Source organism: Egretta garzetta, unplaced genomic scaffold, assembly GCF_000687185.1.
Source record: "Egretta garzetta isolate BGI_Z169 unplaced genomic scaffold, ASM68718v1 scaffold234, whole genome shotgun sequence".
NCBI lineage: Eukaryota > Metazoa > Chordata > Aves > Pelecaniformes > Ardeidae > Egretta > Egretta garzetta.
The window spans coordinates 1222174-1231477 of record NW_009259528.1 but is presented as its reverse complement, the minus strand read 5'-3'; positions in this window follow the sequence as shown (position 1 = coordinate 1231477).

Below are 9304 nucleotides of genomic sequence, written 5' to 3'. Positions count from 1 at the left end.
GTAAATCAGAGGGCAGACAGCTGATGTTGGGTTGCAAATGAGACCATCGGGTCAGTGCTCTAAAGAGGCGAAGAGCAGGGAATAAAGGTACAATGATGTGGGACACGCGTTGGGAAGAGTGGAGACGAGCAGATTCGGAAGGCGACACACAGCCTGAACGTTGAGGGAGGGGGAGAGCTGCAGAGCTTTAAGCTGTTTTTTAGCCAGAGGTTGCAACAGAAGCTTTGGCTCTGCCAAAGTGCCACATCAGTCATGATAAGAAGGGAGATAGGGAGGCCCATTTGTGCCTTAAAAAGCTCCCTGTACTGGGACTGCTCGTCGTGACCTAATTGGCTTTTTTTCCTTAAAACACCCCAAGGAAGTAAACAAAAGCAGAGGTCTACTTGCTCGCAGTAACATCTGATTGCTCTTACTCATCTCCATGTTATCCACGCCTGGTGAGTAGCTTGCGTGCGTGCCAGGTCACATAGGGAGGAAAAGTGTTTATTTTCAGGAATTTTGCATACATTCTTCTTTCTCACCACAAAAGGGGTTTGAGCTTGTTTCGGTGAGAAGCCATAAATTTTATTCAAAAAAATTCCCACACTGGTTTATCCCAGCTCGGTGGCTCTGCAAAACATAAAGGCAGTCCAAAACAAAAGCCAGCAGCACCCTTTCTGAAATACAGGCCTGGAAAGATAAGACTCAGAACTTCATCCTAAACCAAGAAGCACGTGCCCTTGCTCCTTATTTGGCTCACAACATTAGATGTAAAATCCTCAGATGGATTTGAAAGTTACTAAAACAATGTTGACAAGGAAGAAATAAACCCCCAAATATATGCAAACTGGTGTTCTGAGGCTCCACAATATTTAAGGGATAAACTAAGAAACTTAGGTCGTTGAGTTACTCAAACGCTCCTATAGAATACATTTATCTCTCCAAGATATAGGCAATGGTCTTCAAATTTTAATGACAGTGAACGCTTCTTACTGGTAAGAAACCTACTGCTGTTGACAACAACCCTAAGGTGTTGACAACAACGCTTCTTACTGGTAAGAAACCTACTGCTGTTAAAAGCGTTCAGGACTAAGGTGTTGACAATGAAGAAAACTCCAGCTTCGAAAGGCTCTTGCTTTACTAATGACTTATTTAATTATACCCACAGCTTAAGACAGAGTCAGACCTAAGAAAGGACCAAGATGCCCAAATAAGAAGGGTCTGGCTTTCTAGGCTGCTGCATTTCTGACGCAATGAAGAGCTGCCTAAAGCAAAAGCTGAAAAATGCCATCATAACCTGACATCAGGTCCAATCCCATCCCCAGGGGCTGTTTAAACACTTCTGGAGACTGGTTCCCCCAGTCCAAGGATGCTGGTTGGGTTGCACAGCCACCTTCACGTCAACACAGTAGGCAGGATGCCATGAGCTCGCCAGACACGGCACCACCCCTAGGAGATGCCGACAGGACCCTGGGCAACCTCAGAAACTTCATGGGGCAGAACTTGGCCCTTTCCCAAACCCAGAACCAAAGTTCAGCAACGTGGACAGACGATCTGCTAAGCAGCAGACGCGTATGGGGAAAAACACAGACACAAGGGCTACAGCTAATACCTGGGGTTGCTCAACAGCACGAGAACCAGGCGCTAGACAGCTTCCAAGCGTTAGAAGCATTCACCACTACTTTGCTGACGATTACTGCATGAACTTTAATAAGAAAAGGTCAAACAGCAACCTACAAGGCGGCACGCAGCTCCCTATTCACCATGTCAGTAAACTTGTAAAGAGCAATGAAGCCCAGAAGATCTGCAAGGGATGAAGCCAATATTCTTCTGTCCAGCTGGTTGCTGCTGCAGCATTTTAAAATACTATGGTACCGTGAAGACTCCACCATAAAGGCAATAGACATTTATAATCCGCGTGACACAAGTAAGTCCACAGAGGCAGCAACAGGGTGTCTTGCTAGATAAGAAGGGTCCTCCCAGAATTGTGGGCCATGATCATTCCTTGTCCCAGGTTGTAAAAAAAAAAAAAAATAAAATCTTGATGGGCTTTAACGGGGATCCAAATGAGCTTTACAGGTCAGATGGAAGCTGGATGCCTCTTTTCCCAATACAGTGCTTTGGCCAACAATTAAATGGTATTTTTTAAAAGCATGGCATCTAAAGCAAAATAAACGTAAGTTATTTACAGCTCTGGAAACCCTGCATATTTAGAAATGTTCAATGCAGGTGACATGAACTGAAGGGAGGGTTTTCCCCTCCCTGCTCGTCACCCTGGCTTGCAGCAGCGCCAAAATATAACCTGGGAAATACCACGCTGGTGTCTCCAGGAACCCATCACACCTCTCCTTGCCGGTGCCTCCACTTGGGGGGGGTAGGACCATTGCAGCAGCTGCCAGCTTCCAGCAACATTGAACTTGTGGTCTCCTCAGCTTCTGAGCTCCCAGGAGAATATAAAATCCTACAGCGAGGATTAAAACACATCGATAATTTGGGTCACAGGGGCTTCCCTTTTGGACGCCTGCTGCTTTCTGGCTGACCAGACAAATAGGCTGAGAGCAGCTGCTTCCAGCAAGCACTGCTGCCTTCCTGATGGACATTAGTGTTGGGCTGCTGGGGAAAGGGCCTCCAGCTCACGAGTGGGGTTAGCCCGTTATCACCCTGCTGGAAGCAGAGTAGATCATGGGCTTGCAGCCAGGTTTTGTGGACTAGACAGTCCCCATCTGCCTCCAGAGGGACGCCTCACCAAGGAGGAGCTGGAAGCTCTCCTTCAATATTGCTCACCACAGTGCCTCATCTGGACAAGGAGCCGCCAAGACAACATCTGTGTGAATGAGCCCTCTCTAAAATTCACAGAAACGCTCTGGGGCAATGCTGAGTTTGAGCAGGAGCATTGCCCATGGTGAATGAAGGTGTTGGCTCCAGCCAGCCGGGGGACTGAGAGGTTGGGCTGTTTCCTCAGCAAAGATGCCTGAACAGAAGTAGAACACACCCCATAACCCTGACGGTCTTAAAAAAAAAATAATAATGAAAAGCTACATGCAGAAGCAGATTTCTGAAACAAGGATTCGGGTTTTAGGCTGAAAGCTCAAGAGCCTGCGAGATTAAGTGGTCCCTGTGGATGGGAGTAGAATAAAGCACTGTCTGAAAACAGCTCTCAACTCTTCCCTTACCTCCGCCGGGTGCAGCCCATGGGCTGTGGTATGCACGAAGAGAGTCTCCAAATAGGGGAAAGATCTGGGCTCGTTGCTATCGTGGCCATCGCTCATCCTCCTGCACAGGCTGGGCTGCAGCCAGAAGTAGTTACGTTTCTTAGCTGATCATTTATGGTCAGGCACTCCTGGCTAAGGCAGCCAAAGCCTCGCTAACGTGAGACGCCTGGGACAGCAAAGCCACCCTGGTAGGGAAGGACTGGTCGCAGGCCAGTCCTTTGGGGGGGTGGCCAGTGTGGGACAACCTGAAGCCAGTAGAGACCTGCTTGTGCACAGATGAAGAGGGAAGAGCTTCGGAGCAAAGGCACAACCCACCCCCACCCCCCCTCCCCGGCAGCCATTTGCGATGGAAATCAGCTCCATCACCATTCTACTCTTCCACTTCCCAACCCACACCCCATGGACCACAGCCTGCTGTCCCAAGCTGAGGAAGAGCCACCGTTTGGGTGAACCATCCCAGACTTCTCCCAGAGGCAAGATGAGCTCAGCTTGGCAGTGGGGGCCAACCCCCTGCTTTTCATTAGAAGAAGAGTCAAGTGAGGCTCTCCTCACTTCCAAAAAATGGACCGTGGCAGGACCTTTATACCCTTAGGTCTCATTCTACTGTACATCAATGGAGAGATGGTCCTTGAGTGCACAAGCTGGAATAAATTAAATTATTAAAATTAATTATAGTTTTGATTTGCTGTTCCTTGTGTGAATGCAATTATTCTGAAAAGGAAGTGTGAAGTCCAGGTCCTACCTAATTGGGATTGCCTGACTTCTTACCAAGTTGCGAAGTTGTCATTTTGAAGTGCCACCTGAAGACCACCGGGCTGGTGATGAAGCTACAAGCCCCCTGTGGATCAAGAAAAAAAAAAAAAAGATAATTAAATTTAAGGTGCAAGATCAAAACTGAATAGAAATACTTTCATCTGTGGCAAATTGGCTCTCAGGATTAAAAAAAAAAGTGCAAGTGAACCAATTTTTGGAACATGCTCTTCCACGCCTTGGCCTTCTGTTCATTAGTGATTTATGATGGCATCAGCATGTTTTTTAGTCAACCTCACAAACCCCAGGAATCTCAAGTAGCGCACAGTAGAATGAAATATTTCCTTTTCTTTCTTCTTTTCAAAGCACATCCACATGAAGGCAAAAACAGTCGGGCAGCCTGACCCGTGATGAGAAGCCCTTCGCTGGGCACAATAAGCGTGGGCGGAGGATGTGCTGCTCGCACCAGCCTGGAGCTTCAGGAGGTCACGTCAACAAGGGTGCCAGGAGAAAGGATGAGATGAGGCCCAGAGCTGCGGCCGGCTCGCCAGGGCACCGCTTCCAGTGATGAAGCTCTTGCGTAATCACTCACTCTTCTCAACATCACTGTCTTGAACCAATTATGTGTTTTAAGAGAGGTTTAGTTTGAAATGATAAATAAATAAGTAAAGAGCAACACTTCCCTGGGGGTCTGACACCCACACGCTTGCAGCCCCAGATCATACTGCCTAGGAGGCAAGGGCAGGGCCTGGAAGAGCCAATACTCAAGGAAAAACCAAACAAAATTCATGATTAAAAAACCCCAGCCCATCCCCCAGACACTTACAGTATCACCCTTCCCACTGCCAATAATCAGCACTTAGATCTCCTCTGCCAGTATTTGCACCCGAACATTCATCTCCTATGAACTCCCCTTAGCCCTGTGCGACTTAATTTACGAGGTCTCAATTTTGTGGCCACCAGTTACGCAGCTTGGCCGTGTGCTGGGGCTGTTTTAAACCCCCTGGCTGAACGGTCCAGCTCCCTCTTGCATCGTAAGAAACAAACCCAACCACTCGGCCACCTCCTGGGCATCGTTTACAGCCTTACAGACCATTCCTACCCACCTGCAGCCTTCTCTGGTCCAACTGAGAGAGCTGCCTTCCCTCCCTTCCCTCCCATGGGAGCACACCACCACCTCCTTACCCTTTATTTTCCATAGTTCTGCTGTACAGTACATTTCTGGAGTCACTTGGCATTGCCCTGCAATATTTTCCTAGTCTACTACTGAGATTTCCACACACACACAGATTAATGTTTGGGCTTTTCTTAAAGGTCTTTTCCAACCTAAACAATTCTGTGATCCCATGACTTACTATCCTGACTCTATCACCTACAGACTTACTATTAAAAAAAAATTTTAAAAAAGGAATTAAAAAGGTCAATAGAGCTGTAAGGCACCAGTCCCAGCACCCATCCTTCCAGGCTGTCACCACCTCCTGCCACCACAGGCGGCAGCGAGTTGTTCCCATGGCTTGCTCCATGGTTGTTCAGCAGCTTCACCCCTTTGGTGGGGCCCTTGCAATCGGCTGGATCACCCTCCTCTACCTCCCCGGGGATTCCTTCCCCCGCAGCCTTGCAAAGCCCCGCTTTCTCACCCAAAACTCAGGCCACCCGCTCCCCAACACCCACCCACAGCTGCGCCCCCTCGCCCACCCAACCATCCGGACCTGGGGGGTGCAGAGGAGGGGGAACCCCTGCCAGATGCTGGGGGGAGAAGGGAGGGGGGTGTCACATCCCTCCCCCCATCGGGGCCCTCCCCAGCCAACCCTTTCATGGCTATTTGCATGCTGATGGCCTTATTACTCACTCCAATCACCTGCTAATGGGCCCCCTCCCTCATCGAGAGGTGGATTAGAAGCTCTGCCCAGAAGCTCCCTCCTTAAATACCTCTGTTATCCTCCCCCCCCGCCTTAAGGTGTTAATTAGAGACACAAGGCAGGCACTGGGGGAGGGGGAAAAAAACCTCACTCAAGGAAAAAAAAAACCAGCCAGGCCCATCACTGGGAGGTAGCAGGGTGGTAGCGCGTTTGTCTGAAGAAGGACAAGGCATGGAGGAGAGCATCTGGTAATGTCCTGCAAGGGGGCAGCGGGTGCTCTGCCCCCCCGGGGGGCTCAGCACCGGCCTCCCCAGGCCCTCAGGGCCGGACAGGGCAGCTTAAGCAGGGGGGGTAACCCGCCCCCCCAGGAACCCGGCCCCAAACAGAGGGGAACAAGCAGGACCCCAAGCTCCCTGCACGTCCTTGCACCCCTGGGGGTCTGGCTTGTGCCCCCCGCGCTGGGCTTCCACCTGCACCAAGGCGTGCGCTTGGCTGCGCTCCGTCGGGGGGGGTATAGAAAAGGGACTTTCCTTGTCTTAATGTGGGGGGGAGTGGTGGTGTCAGGCCTTTTGTAACCCTTCCCTGCGCCCCCTGCGCATAGGGAGGGGGTCAGGGCACCGGAGTTTGGTCTTAAACGCCTTGAGATCGGGGGAAGCAAGAGGAGTGTGAGCGTCCGCCTTACGGCTTGCTTTCCAAACCAGGGGGATTTCACCTGCCGTGACCTGTGAGATGGGCTCCCGAAGGAGCCTTGGACAAAAATTAGAAGAAAATAGCATCTGCCTCCCCAAAAACTCATTTCACCACAAACTGCTCCGTGCCCCACGCTCCCCGCTTCGCCCCGGGTGGGACTGGTGCCTTCACGCCGCGCTGCCCCGCTTCACGTCACCGGTGGCAGCTGGGAAGGGCTTTTGGCCAAGGCGCCTTGAAAGCGCTTCCTTGGAACCTGTGTCCACAGGAAAATCATCGCAGGAAAACCATGGCAGAGTTGGAAGAGGGATTTGGTTTTCACTTTGAATTGCTGAAGCCATCTGCGTTTATGGAGCCAGGGCTGGGGTAGGGCTAGGGGGTTCTGGGATTATTTTTAATGTACGGGGTTCTTTATTATTTTCAGCTGGGGGCTGCAGAGGTGCAAGGTCTGGAGCAAGCTAGGGGTAAGGGTCCAGAAAGGGCTTAAAAAAAAATAATCAGACAAATCAATAGCAAATTGGCCCATAAATGGCTGTCGAAGGGAATAGGACCTTTTAAACCCGGAACACAGCAATGGTAGCTGTCGGGAGACTACGTGGAGGAGCGGAGCGCAGGCGCTGGTCCAGCCCATGCAGCCCCCTGGAATACGGCCTCCTACCCCCTGGGGGCTCAGAGCCCACCAGGGGATGATGTGCAAAGCAGACCCTCAAAAGGCAAAGCTTTGGAAGGGGAGGTCACCAGCTCCCTTCCCACGCCCGCCCCAGCCGTGTGTGGCTCAGGGTTTAATCTGGAGGCGAGCCGAAGGGTTGTGTTTGCAGAAGGCTGGCAAGCTGCGCTGCCAGCAGCCAGTCATTAGGGGAGGTGCTGGGTGTTTATTGTTATAAATAACAATATTTAACCTCATAGAGCTTTGCTGGCGGCTCCTCCAGCCCCGTGACAAGGACCCGCGAGTAAACCAGAGGTGCCAAACCTCCTCACCCTCTGAAACCTGCTGCTTCCATTCGCTCTCCTCCTTGCTTAGGATCAGGGCTTTTGCCTGTCTTTTTTGGGGGGGAATAATTTCACTGGAGAGGAGATGGCGGCGGGGGGAGCTCACCCTGAGACGCCTTTTGCTATGGGGCATAGATTTACAACGGGTGTTACGGGTTTGTGCGCCGTGTGCTGCAATAACGTGTTCCGCCGTATCTTCTCTCTTTGGATCGCAGCATAAGATCCCGACCCGGCCACACCAGCCAGTTCAAACTCGAGGGCTTGCTGCATCCCATTTTTTTCCCCAAGTCTGATCACTGTGTGTTCAACTTCCCATATGCTTTGGGATTGGTTTGGGGTTTTTTTTTGAGGTTGCCTGTATTAATTCAGGCATTTCTGAAATGCGGAGCATCCACCAGTGGGGAGACGGATGCAGGAGGGACCGTGGTGGTGCTGCCTATTTATTCCTTGGGGCATCATGAATCTCCCACCCATCTTCCATTTATCCACGTTCCTGGGTTGCTGCTGGCCCCAAATGAATATTTTGGCTTCTCAGGCTGCCAAATCCCTAACGCAGGTTCAGGTCCTGGGGGCTGAACGATGCATGGGGACAGGGAAGGCTGCAAATCTCTCCCTTAAAGAAATGGGGTTTTAAGTCTTAACAGACATGGGTCATACAGTCATGATTTTTTTTTTTTTTTTTGTAAGGGCTGTTACTAAATCAAATTTCTTGGTGCTCTACTTGAAGAACAGACCCCGAATGGGCAGAAATGGAAAGAGATCCTGACTGCTGGCTGAGATGTGGTAGAGAAAGGGGGGCGGGGAGGGGGGAACCCACCACAGACCCATTGCTTTGGTGAAATCTAGCCATGAAGTGAATTACTCTGGAGATTTGCCGTGTTAGCATCCATCCTGCTGGCGATGGGCACGGGCCGATGCAACCCGCGCTCCACAGGTCCATTGCACCTCGCTTCAGGCGCTCAGAGCTGACCCGAGCTGCTCCTCCTGCCTAAAAAGGGCTGTTAAAATGCTCTTTTTCTTTTTTTTTTTTTTTCCAGACAGAGAAAGAGAAGAAAATCAAGGCATAAGCAGCATAAAGTAATTTTTGGTTAACACACGGACAAGTACAGAGATGGCCAAACTGCCCGGAACAGAAGGGGGTGCAGCACACCGTACTCATGATGCCCAGAAATGGTACCCAAGGCTTTCCAGGCCGAAATAATCACTTTGTTAAGGTACCTGAGGTGCTGAAGAGAGCTGGGTGCCACCACAAGGCCATCCTGGTGCTGAACCCTCTCTGCAGGGGTGGAGCTGGGCGTGATGGAGCTGAGCTCCATGGCCCCCCGAGCGCGCTTGCAAGCTTCAGTATAACGTGATTCTGAACCAAAAAGCCGCGTAATTGGTATTTAACGCACCACAAGCGTATTTTTCAGTGCCTGCCAAGGTGTCAAAGCTGTATGGGTCTGCCTGGGCAGGAGCGAGTGCTGTAACCATACTGAGAAACCCCCCTCAACCTAATGACGCTGGTTTGTATGTCCTAGGGATAAAATACGCCGCTGTCAGTGTCAGATCCAAACTCACCTAAGTAGGTACCGATGCTTCTATTCACAGCCAGGTACCTCGGTTGCTCCAGTGCCACTGGCTGTTACTGGGCATAATCATTATTATTATTAAGTATGTTATGAACTGGTGTTTTTTTCAAAGTATCTATTTTTAAAAGTATTTCAGAAATGTGTATTTTTACACAATTTCTGAAGCCTTGCATGGTCAAAGCACTCAGCTCAAGCCTTTGTGTTGCAAACTCTTTTAGGGGGCTGCTTCAGCCCCCCGCGCACGCTGCAGCCCCAG